Here is a 12,232-nt window from a genome sequence, read left to right as displayed (position 1 = left end):
CTGCAGTCCTGACCTCTCTGAGCGTCAGTCATGCCACTTCCCACACTGTTGCCACTTTCCGCCTAGTGAGTGTGCCCAGGCAGGTCCTGGGCAACCAGAGTCCCTGCGACCCCAACTACTCAGCCAGCAATAGAACAGAAGGTTTATAAGACGGACAGATCACAGTCTAAAATAAGAAGCTTGATAGTACAGAAAAAGGACTCCTCATCAGCGTCCATCTTGTGAGGCACATTAATGACCAAGTTCTGGGCCTCTCCCATTTCCCCAGCCAGCTCAAACTGACATTCCTCCTAGCTTTGTGTCTCTTCTTTGGATCTTCTTCTGCATCGCTTTGTCCTCAGCCACTTCAATTCGGGACCTTGCAGGGGAAAGCTGAGGCACCCACATGATTATTTCAGAGAAAACATGGGGTCCTAGAACATTCCCACTTTTTCACAACAGTGCAACAAAATAGTAATCTAGTATATTGAAGCTCTGGCAAGTGCATGGGGAAGGAACTTTCAACTTATAAGTTGACCTTCTCCCTAAAGCTTTGAGTCGTGACGCAACTTGGCAGCTTGAACCATTTTATATGGCCCCATTTACAGGGCGACATTCGGGGGTGGGGTGTGGGCGGGTCACCACATTGTTGGCACACCAAAATTATCTACAACCTGGTGCCTATGCTTTACCTAGTGAGTGTGACTCTTTCCCTTGCGTGAGGGTCTGTTCAGGGCTGCGTTGGGTGAGGTGCTGGGGCGGGGAGAGGAGAGGCTGGCTGCCTACTAGCTGAGGAATGAAAGTGAAAGTAACTCACTTCGCTCCAGGCAGCCAGGGATTGGAATGGTCACACACGGCATGGGCTGGGGATAGCCAGATAGCATGTGCGAAAAAAATCGGACAGGGGGTTGGGTAGGCGTGGAGCAAATGTTTCCCACTTTTATAGGGACAGTCCCAATTTTTGGGACTTTTTCTTCATAGGCTCCTATTGCCCCCCACCTCCCGTCCTGATTTTTACACACTTACTGTTCTGGTCACCCTAGGTGGGGTTTAATTGGTGCCTATATAAGACAAACAGCCCCAAAATATTGAGACTGGCCCTATAAAATCAGACCATCTGGATCTGGTCACCCTAGCTGGGCGAGTACATCTCCCCTGGCTGGCAGTTGATCCTTCTCTCTTGGGGGATAGCTGGCACAGGAGTTAGGATTGGGGTGCCAATGTTGTGCCGGCCCACCCCACCTCGCTGTCGCCCTATGTACGCCAATATAACTGGAACTACATGCGTCAGCACAAAAGTTTCAAGGTCATTAAAAGGGGTTGTTTTTTTTAAGTTTAAGAAGCAGCTGCCTGCTTAATACAGAGCTTATTATCTTTTGTTTGCACTTGTGTGAAAAGTGAATTTCTTAATGTTTTCTATGAACATCTGTGGGCCTCGAGTTTCCTGCAGAGTGCAATTGAAGGTGCTGAGGGACAAACGAGTAAGAGAATCAGAGGCGCTAGCTAGAGAGGAATGTCAGTTTGAGCTGGCTGGGAAATGGGAGAGGCAGACGTTGATGCCTCAAGGATGGATGACTTTGAGGGTCCTGTTTTCTGCTACTCAAGCTTCTTATTTTAGACTGTGATCTGTCCGTCTTATAAACCTTCTGTTCTATTGCTGGCTGAGTGGGTCGCGGGACTCTGGTTGCCCAGGATGCCTGGGCACCTCACTGCGGAAAGTGCACGTGTGGCGGCACTCGCTGAACGCTCTGGTCAGGACTGCAGGAAGGTGTAGCGGTCTTCTCTTGGAGACATTATCTCAGAGTTAGAGGAGGCTCCCCAGAGCTCTCGGACTGGCTTCTGGTGATGGTAGTTTCAAGCATGCCCAGTCCTCTTCCACACATGCATTCCCAGGAGTCCACAGCACTGACACTTCTCTCTCTGGCTTTGTTCTTTTCCAGGCTTAGCGAGGCCAACTGATCTCTTTGGTTTCTCCAACACCTTGCAGTTGGATCTGCGAGGGAGCAACCCCAGCTATCCTGGCTGGAGAGTGGGTTTCGCCATTCTCTGTGCAACTGGCATATTTCTGGCCGTCCTAGGGCTTCTACAACAATTCACACCTTATCCACCTCTAGGATCTTGAGAACGAAGAATGCATAGGGGAAATGAGCGGCACATAGTCAGAGCAACATTAAGAACATTCCCACTTGTATCAACACTGTATACTTTTAAAGGGCTGTAAATAGTCAGTATGTGCTGAACACAATGATACTCATGACACAATTAAGTTGTATTTTTTCCCTCATGAGGTCTGGGATGGGCTGGGATGGCTGAGTTCACACTTGCAGCGGATGTTCAGGGCTGGCGGTGCTGAGGGAGAGTCTTGCGGTGGAAGGCGGGTAGTCGTTGGGATGGCGACAGGGTGCCAGGGATAGGGCAGAGGAGGACCTCCCTCTTACTGCAGAGGCAGCTCAGGGAGAGACCCTCTCTCCCCTCCCCCATTCGCGGCCACGTCACTCTGCACCGATGGATCACTGTTACTGCTCCTAGGAGACTCTCTCCGTCCGAACGCCCACTCGCCATCCCTACCGCCCCCATAGATGGGTGACCAGGCAGGGCCGTTGCCATATGTGTGACCTCCCCACACCACTGCTGGCTTGCATGCGGCTGCTGCGGGGGCAGGGCGAGAGCAAGCTCCCAACGATCTGTGCTCCCTCTTCCCCTCCTCTCTCCCCCTTCCCATCCCGTGCTACAGGAGGCTGCCTGCCACTGATCTCTATAGCCCTTAGGCAAAGCGCCAAACAAAAGAGAGAGCATGGTGTTCTTCAGGAGCAGGGCAGCTCTGAGGCAGCAGCAGGTGGAGAAACCCAGCTAATATTGGTGTCGCACAGCCCAGCTTGATTTCGTGTGTGCTTTGGCACTCAAGCCAGCCCCTGCAGGTGGTTTCCTTCCCACCTTCCCAGAGATTCCCAGCAGCCCTCCCTCAGCCTGATCAGCATTACAGTGTGCTTAATTAAGTTAAACTGGTTTTAGTAACATGCCTGTGGCAAGTTTTCCAATACTGTAAGCTTATGTTTGTGTTGCTAAGAGCAAGACAGGCACAGGGGCACCAGTTTAATAATCTCACCTAGGGCACCATAAATCCTAAGGACGGCCCTGGTCTAGCCACTGTAGAAATATGTAGTATGTATAGTTACCAACATCCCATTCTCAACCTGTAATATTCCTACACCAACATCTGTGACCAGAAAAATGTTTCACTTTACTAAGGCCCAGAACCTTCAAATGTGTGTGTACTTAACACACAAATCATCCTATTTAAATCAGTGGGATTACTCAAATGAGAAAATTTACACACAAGTGCTTGAAGGACTGAATTATTTGTTTTTTGGGTCTGGCTGAATTAGGCTCAATGTAGAACCCAAGCTGGTGGGACCAAGGTGATTGTGCCTATGTGTTCAAGAGTTAAAGGTGCCTCCAAGTTTGTCCTCTTATGTTAGGATTTGCCTGGGCAGCTGTGATCATTTTTAGATAACTTTTATTATTTTTGTGAAGAAACAAAGCAGTTATGTTTTTTAAATGTTTAAATGAATTCCAAAAGATTTTGTAAACTCAAACTTTTTTTAAGTCTAATAAAACATTAAGTTTTACCTCTAATGACAAATATTGGAAGTGCTGCTGATCAGTATCAGGGTTTGGATGGTCCTTGATCCATGTAGAGATGTCTGGCAGCAACAGCATGTGTTAACCACTGCTGTGTGAAGTGAATTTTCAGCTAATACACTTGGTTATATTTACCCCTTCAACAGCTAGGTGAACATTAGAACTAATTTAAATTAACTTTAAAAAAGTTCTAGGTATCACAAGGAAAGACAAAGCAAATTCAGATTTGTTTTTTGTTTTTTTTTAAATATATTCCAAAAAAGATCTGGGCAAATACTGAAAATTTACAAATAAAATATTTGCAGAATTCATATACACAAATATTTTTGAATTATTCACCTGGCTCTATGGCCCTGATTCATCAAAACTCTTAAGCATGTGTTAAATCTCATTGAAATCAAAACTCAAGCATGAGCTTAAATGCTGTCAAAGTTAGACTCAGGACTCACAGTTTGTCAGACCACTCTGTTTTATTAGCACAGCGTTTTGGATCTTAGTGATTTTGTATGCTTTCATTAACTCCTGTTGTCATCCAGATATTGTGTCACCCAGTACGGGGGTGGCCCAGAAAAGAGTGCTACATATGCGAATGATTTTGAATATCGCTGATGAAAAGAGAGATAAGGAATGGTTAATTTGTGGAACCCAGTAATTGGTTGGTCATGCGTGCGCTTGCAAAAGAGGATTGTGGAAAGTAAATGAATTATAGTGTGAAAATAGAAAGGATTAAAGAAATGTGTATGTTACCTTTTAAGCAGAATAGACAATGTTGAATCAGGGTGCAGAAAACAGGAAACATTAGGCATAACAAGGTGCTAAGGGTGAAACATAAACAGAAGATCGGTACAGTTAGTAAAGGAAGATATAGATATGCATGCCGAGCCAGTAAACTTCCAGATTCTGCTTCCTGTCTGCTAGTGCTTGCCCTTTTATCTGTAATATATGAAGGTTGTGTCTTTTTGCATGTCCAATATCTGGTTATTAGCAAGCGAGCATACAAAAATCACTAAGATGCCAAACAGGATAGTTTGGGCTCCCTGAAACAACCAGTTTCCTATGCCAGAGAAATTGAACAGGTTACTTAGCCACTTCCATAAAGAACTCGCTCTTTATGGGGAAGATATGCGATTTGTTCTAAGTGGCTAGCGATTTATTACCTCATTGGTATCGTCAGGTATAAACACAACATTGTTTTCCAATGAGAGCACAGGTCCCTCCTTTGGCCGCCAGCACTATGTCCAATGCCTGACGGTTTTGGAGGGCCACCTGTCGGGATCGCCCTGTTTTCTTTGGCCAGGGCTCTTAACTTTCTCCGGTTTATTTGCCATTATTTTAACTACTGCTTGTAACCTCAGGAGCCTTTTTGCCTGGTGTATTACTCCCCAAAGTGGGATAAAGGAACTGCCAATAGCCTCTTCCCAGGTGTCATTACTGTTCCATATTGTGTTAAACAGACAAGGTCCTCCAGTGAGGTCTGGGGAATTGAGTGGGATAGCCAGGACAGGAACACCAGTTTGAGAGTGGGCTGGGATGTGGCTGCAGACCCAGCATTTAGAAATAATAAGGGTCTGAGCTATCCACACTTGCTGCTGGATAAAAGAATTGTCATTGTGGACTCCCCAGACCTTAAGACACCAGCAGTGAGGAACAGGCACCACCAGAGGCGCATGTTGGAGCAGGGCCCTTCTGGTTCTGACAACCTCAACTGAGGGAACTGCAGTCACAGTTTTATGTCCACCAGGCAGCAGGCGCTAGGCTCACTACTGCTTCTTCTTGGGGCTTGCTTTAGGTTGTAGTCGTCTGCTTCTGGCAACCCTTACGAGAGCGTAGATTGTAAGGTATTGCAGGCTGTTCCTCTTCGTCTTCTTCTGGAGTCAAATTGACTCTGCGTGGTCCCGAGGTGATGATTGGTTCACTGGGGTGGTGCATTCTTACACTGCGAAGCATGTATCCACTCTGAGATGCCAGACAGTTTAACAGCCCTCTGGTATAAGCAGTGCCTGATGATTCTTTGATGTTCTTTAAGTCTCTCTTACTACTTCTTCCTTGACTCTGGCTATAACAATGGCCTTCACACCTTATCTTTTCCTGATGCATACATTCCTCATTCACACAAATAGATGAGAATACAAACAGTAGTATTTTATATCGAGCAAAAAAGCATTGCAAATTAAACCTTGCTAAGTTTTACAATTAATAACCAAGACAATTTTACATTGAGACCCAGGCCTTCAATGTTTCTCTAATTTACTTAAACAGACACAATAGAGAATCCTCCTCTTACTAACTAAATCTTAAAACAAGAGTTAGAGAGGGCCCAATTTGTAATGCATATGGGAAAACAGAATCTTATAGTCCCAGAGGGTCATTTCTTTCTGCTATTCAAAAAGGGTGGCTAGCAGGATGAAATCAAATCATACATTAATTCTTATGGGACATTATAAAATCCTGCTCCTACACATATCCCCCTTTTGACACTAAGATTATTAATCGCCAGTGTCACTTCTTATTTAGTCCACGTAATAGAAAATACTGGGAGGTGATTTGGGCCTGTGGCTTTAGCTTTGCATACATTTGTTTTATCACCAGCACATTTTAAACATTTCAATTAAACACATACAATTTAAAACCAAAAACAATTAGGGGTAGTAACATTAGTATGCCAGTAGTTGTGGGAGACCATCCAGAAAATATGTTTATACCAATGGTAAGCTGTTATGTTTTTCTGCAGTGGCAATTCTTTAACATGTCCCCATTGTGTGTATAATATGAATGGTCCAGTTTTCCACATGTTTTTTTTTTCTAGGAACTATGTTACCTTTTTACCTTTTAAACAGATGATTGGTAACTGTTTGCCATTCAATGCCAAGATTGATAGAGAACTCAGCTAAATCAGTGCTTACAGTAAGCTGAGACTTTTTTGTTTGTTGTTGTTGCTGTGCAAAATAGTAAATGTGATTATTGGTAAACACAGTACTTACATTACATTTACATTTGTCTTCTGGTGGGTTGCTAACACTTTTTAAACACTTTTTCCCAAGAATTAACACATACACATAGCCCATTATACAGTACTTTGGATTTATCTGAAAGACAAAAATAACATTTTTTCTACTCCTTTTGGGGTGGCATTGATTATTTTAAAAGATTCCTTTCTTTTACAAATACCCTTGCTGATTGCAGGCAAAACAGAGGAATTACCCCATATTTTTCCTGTGGCAACCTTTTTTTCTGTTTTTGTTGTTTTGTTTATAGGCAGGCCAGGTTTTTAATGTTCTACTTTTTTAAGGGTTATGGGAAATTATTCCACTGTTTAGTTATTAAATTCATGAGGTGGTGTACCTCAAGTTTTTTCCTCTTATATAGCAGACCAAGTTTGTAATGTTTTTCCTGCTGTGTTAGCTTTAAGTTTATTCACCGGTAATAGCTGAGAAGCATCATTACCATTATTACTTTAAAGGATTTTTCCAAAATAATACACACTATAAGTTGTTACAGGGTACTTACTAACATTAAATTTATTTCAATGTTTAATATTAACAATAACATTAGCATCAAATCTCTTAAAGATATCTTGTTATACCATGACTTTTTATGTAGGCAATTTGTTTGCTGACCAGGTATGTTTTTAGCTTTCTTTTGTGCTGGCAGTTCTCACCTTTCTTTATCAGTTAGGTAATTTGCATCAACACAGGCTTGGCTTTTGGATTCAAAGCCATCAGCAGAGCTCAGAGACTCTGTCTTACAAACCACAGGGATCTGAAAAAAAACACAGCTATTGCGGCTCTTTTTGGAGCCCTATAGGATTTTAATTCAGCAGCATGTTTCATTTGCATTTCTTTTTCTTTTTTTTACCCTTTCTACAATATACACTGCACATGTCCTAGGGAAAATGCACATTCTTTCTATACTATAACTTTTTTAAAACATTAGCCATATCAATTTTTTACATAAGGTGTAACTGTTTCTTTTGTTCTTACAGAGTTTTCATGTACCCTTATAAAAGTGACAGTCTGATTACACAGAGCTATTTTAAGGCTCAGTGTTTTTAACATTGCTTCTTTTTGTTTTGTGCACCTCACCTCTGCTGTTGCTTCAGAGGGTCACTGTTAATTTCTTATTCTTTCATTACAGCTCTTATCTGCTATTGTTACAAAAAAACAACCAAACCAAACAAACAAAAAGACTTCAGAATCTCTCCCTATTCTCCTGATTTTGACTGCCCTATTGCAGCCATGACTTGGTCTTTATTTAAAAACATTTTAATTTTTGTAAAGAATCAAGTTACCCCTTAAGGGTTAAATGCTAAATCCCAAAGCCAAACAGCACTAATTACCTGTGTCTTGCAAAAAAAGGTCTGTCAGTTTTGCAACTTTGAATTAAAGAGTCAAATGAATTTTTAGTGGCATTAAAAGCAAAAACAAAACCAATTTATCTCACACCTAGAAAACAGGAGTTTTACAAACGGTCAGATTGGTTTAGATTCTTAGAACTTTATTACATATTTTCACAGACAATAGATACATACACATTTTCTTTTCCTTAACATTCCTTTACACTGCTTTGTTTTACATAGCTGTATATATATTTGGATTATTTACAGGCACTCTTCTGGAAAAGGGCCCATTTTCCCTTCAGAATGGCTGCAAAGAAACCAAGAATTCTCTCTCTTTAACATGGTCCTTTTTTAACATTTTCCACAAAGTTTAACTGCTTAATTCTCTTCCAGCCTCTGTAGAGTTAACTTTTCACTCTCTTTCCTTAAATCACTTGTTTATGTCCAAAATGACACCTTTATCACCTCAGATTTCACCATTTAAGTATAGTTCCAGGGGTTCATGCCTGCACTTACTGCTTTCTTACTCCTGACACTATTCCCTTAGGGCTTTCAACCTAGTTTTTCAGTTTCTTTATCTGTTGCTTGCCTGCCTGTCTGGGCCCGATCCTGCTTTTTTTCCAGTGAACCATTTGTGAGTGCTATTGTGGTCACTTCACAATTTTGAAAGAAATGTTCAAGGAAGGGACCAGGAAGGGTGGGGCTAGTTGAGAGCCCACCCCCCTTGCTGAATTGGTAGTGGAACACTAAAGAATCAGTTTTTGAGGCAGACAACAAAGGGGAACAGAACAAGGGGCTTTTGTCCTTTTTACAATGAGATGGGAGTATGAAGGGGTTGGATCGATCCTGGGGTTTGGAGAACGGGGTAAAGGGGAGCGCTCAGTCTGGTGGTGGGAGAGAGGCTTTTAATAAAGCTTTTAACTTATTATTTGAATAACTGAGAGAGGCAAGTTTTGATTTGTCCACCTACGATTTGCCTCTCCCACCACTGCATTAAACAATTAACCTCTCCTTTAGCCAATTTAGTTTTAGGTTGGCCGAGTTTGTCCTTTAAGACGTCCACTCAGTCTTTGTTCCAAGATTTTTTAACAGTGGCCACTGAGTTTGGGATCCCCCTGAGTTAGCCTAGACCATTTTTCCAGAAATTTATGGGAGTCTGGACCCTTTTTACAGGAGTCCGGACCCATCCTAAATACATAAAATGAGCTGGCGTTCATTTAGGAACTGTCCCGACTTAGACGTCTGGTTACCCAATACAGGAGGACTTCACACACCAATCACACAAGAAGGAATTCGGGTTCGTCAGAGCGATGCCCAGTGCAACACAAAAGGAGCCCACAGGCTACTGCCTCAATCGCCCTTGCTTTCACACCAAGGTTTTTACCCAAAGTGCGGTGCGGCTGCGATTGTGCAGATTCCACTCACTCAGACCGCGGGGACAGGAACCCTTGGTCGGCCTATCCCTGGACAAGAGACGGCATCCAGACTCAAACACTCCACAAGAGGATGGATAGAACACAGAGACAGGACAGTCCTCAGTCCGGACAAAACACAGAAATAATTACCTGACCAGATTCCTGATGTCAGATCCCAGGATCCCTACCAGAACAGAGTGGGACCAACACAGATGGCCTCACTGTGGCTGTGCGCCTTTCCGCTGTAGTGAGGACCGCTCGGGCCAAATGACCCAGGTGCCGGCTGCCACGGTCATCCTACAAAAACGGTCAGGAATCACACAGCCCCAGTGAAGACGGTTGCCATCTCAGTGGAACCTCCAAATTGTCAAAGTTAGACTCAGGACTCAAAGTTTGTCAGACCACTCTGTTTTATTAGCACACCGCTCTGCTAATACACCCAGATAATGTGAGCACCATGCAGACACAAACTATCTTATTTATACAGATAAAAGGGCAAGCACTTAGCAAGATAACAAAGGAAGCAGAATCTGATAAGTTTACCTGGGCTAGGCATGCATATCTTATTTCCTTACTAACTATTAGCAATCTTCTGTTAATGGTTCTTCGCCATTAGCACCCTTGTTTATGCCTAATGTTTCTTTTCCTGGCACCTGTATTTCAACATTTCTTATTTCTGCTTAAAGGTACATACAACATTTCTTTAATTCTTTCTATTTTCACAATATAATTCATTCTACTTTCACAATGCTTTACTAAATGAGGGCCTAAACAGTATTGATCAAATAATGTAGGGGACAAATACATTTTGATTAACTTTATTTGACCAGTTCTATCCCTGTTCCCAATATAACAACTTTTTGCATTATATTAAGATTGTGTAATATATTTTAATTATGATAAAATGGTGTGTGTGAGAGAGAGATATTGCATAATGAAAGGTTTATGAATATAATTACCATTACATATATAAAGTTAATAGACCATTTTAAAGGAGTAATGGTGTAATCCTATTTCCTGGACAAATTTCAATGTGAACATTACACTCTACCTTAGAATTCTGCCTGTGGTCTAACCAACCAACTCTAAGAGGCTAATTAATTAAGATGAACTGTTGTCAGCAGGAGAAAAAAAAACTTTTGTAGTGATAATCAAGATAGCCTATTTAAGACAGTTTGACAAGAAGCTGTGAGGATACTTAACATGGGGAAAATAGATTCAATGTGTGTAATGGCTCAATTATTTTGTTCCTCATTCTTGTCTTCATCTCAACCCTTATTCTCTGCCCAAGTACATAGGAAAAGGTGAAAGTTAAACCCTATTTCCAAAGCTTGTGTTCGGGGAGGAAGAAACAAAGAAACATGTTGGGAGTTCCCTATGTAGCAGCTTTGTATGTATGTCAGAGTTGGGTGTTGGCTCTTTCAGCACAAAATTAAATATGGACATGCCTATAGTAGATCTTGCCTGGCTAAAGCCAGGCTGGCAAAGTATCCTGGGTTTTGTATGTTTCCTGAACAGTAGGCTTTATCCATCAGACCATAGTGGACATATATTATATATGTTCTGGATGTGGCATGGAAACAAGTGGATATTAGTGTCCCTAAAATCATCTTTGTTTTGAAGAGGAGTTCTTACACCCTTAACAAAGCTGGAAAAGAACACCTGCTGTTCTCAGACTTACCTTTTTGGTTCAGTTCTGATTGTATGATATCTGGATTGTGGTCAAAAGAAGATAACTGCACTTGGGTGGAATATCAGAAGCAGGAATGTGGCACTCTGAAGACTTGATTCTAATGGGTACAAAAGAGCCCCTGGCTAAGCTCACCTATTCTTGTAGATGTTGTTGCTGTTAGTAATACCTTACAGATAAGAAATGATACACTGAAGACAAAGAATGGGTAAATGAGCTCTCTGATCTAAAGGTGAGTCCCATTGAAATAGGATTGATTGATTTTCTAGGAAAATTGTAATAGGAACATCCTTGTAATTCAGACACAAGGAGATAATGTGGTAAAAAGGTAGAATATGCATAGATTCCTGATGGTTAAAATGATAGTTAAGTGGTCTGTGAGGGTGTCTACACTGCAATAAACACCTGCAGCTGGCCTTTGTCAGCTGACTTATGCTCACAGAGCTCAGGCTGCAGGGCTGTAAAATTGTAATATAGATATTCAGGCATGGGCTGACCCAAAGCCTGGGCTCCAGTCCAGGCCCAAACATTTACACTGCAGTTTTATAGCCTTGCAGCTCAAGCCCCACAAGCCAGAGTTAGCTGGTATGAGGTTAGATATATCCTGAGGTACCAATATCCTGAAATCCTTGTTTCAGATATTGGTGAATAGGTGGTAAAGTTTACAACAGAGTTAAGGTGATTGTACTGGTGGATTTACTACAAAAGATTTTTTATTTTTATGCAATTAGTATTAGAGATGACCCACACTGAGCCCTGTCCAATGCCAGGGAAAACAAAATCTGTCATGACTGAAAGAATTCATACAGTTTGTAATGAGGTGTGAGAAACATGGACTTGTTAAAATGCCAAATGCCCTCTGTCCTTCACTGAAATGAACACCCTAGGACCCACAATGAAACCTATGGGGTGGTAGGGTGTACCTGTGCACAACTCATTGCAGAACCGGGACCTACATTGTAGGCAGTGTTAGTAGCAATGTCTGTTACTAAAGTTGTCCAACACTCAGGGCTAGTGCAACCATTTAGGTGACCTACGCGGTCACCTAGGGTGCTGGGATTTGGGGGGCAGCATTTTCTTCGGCAGCGACCGCGGCAGCCGGATCTTCGGTCACCCGGGTCATTGCTGGCATTTAGGTGGAGGGAGCTGGGGTAGGGGAGTGCGGGGAGG

This window comes from Chelonoidis abingdonii, chromosome 6, assembly GCF_003597395.2.
Source record: "Chelonoidis abingdonii isolate Lonesome George chromosome 6, CheloAbing_2.0, whole genome shotgun sequence".
Lineage (NCBI taxonomy): Eukaryota > Metazoa > Chordata > Testudines > Testudinidae > Chelonoidis > Chelonoidis abingdonii.
The sequence above is the reverse complement of the archived record's forward strand: the minus strand, read 5'-3'. Positions refer to the sequence as shown.